Source organism: Morone saxatilis, unplaced genomic scaffold (assembly GCF_004916995.1).
Source record: "Morone saxatilis isolate NCDOM2014 unplaced genomic scaffold, NCSU_SB_2.0 Contig24, whole genome shotgun sequence".
Classification (NCBI taxonomy): domain Eukaryota; kingdom Metazoa; phylum Chordata; class Actinopteri; family Moronidae; genus Morone; species Morone saxatilis.
Window position 1 is genome coordinate 5,673,008 of NW_023339807.1, and position 271 is coordinate 5,673,278.

A 271-nucleotide genomic window follows, 5' to 3' on the forward strand; every position below is an offset into this window, starting at 1 on the left:
CAATATTAGTGTCACCAATTCAGTGTCCAAATACTGACGAAATGTGAAATATTGTCACAATTTCCCCGTGGCCAGAAAAGTCTTTTGGCAGAACATTATGTCGCAGTGAAGTTGAGCTTTTGAATATAAAATTACATTTGAGTGGAATTTTGTCATTATTAGCGTATGAATTGAGTTAAGGCCTAAAATGTGGCGTCACAGTGACCTTGACTTTGACCACTTAATCAGTTCTTTCTTGAGTGGATGCTTGTGCCAAATTTGAAGGAATTCC

At 37.3% G+C, this 271-nt stretch overlaps 1 protein-coding gene across 1 annotated transcript in view; it reads right to left on the minus strand.

The window, feature by feature from the left end:
• dop1a (DOP1 leucine zipper like protein A) overlaps positions 1–271 on the minus strand; it is a gene marked incomplete at its 5' end in the record, with an annotated part of 21,212 nt that overhangs the window by 12,033 nt on the left and 8,908 nt on the right.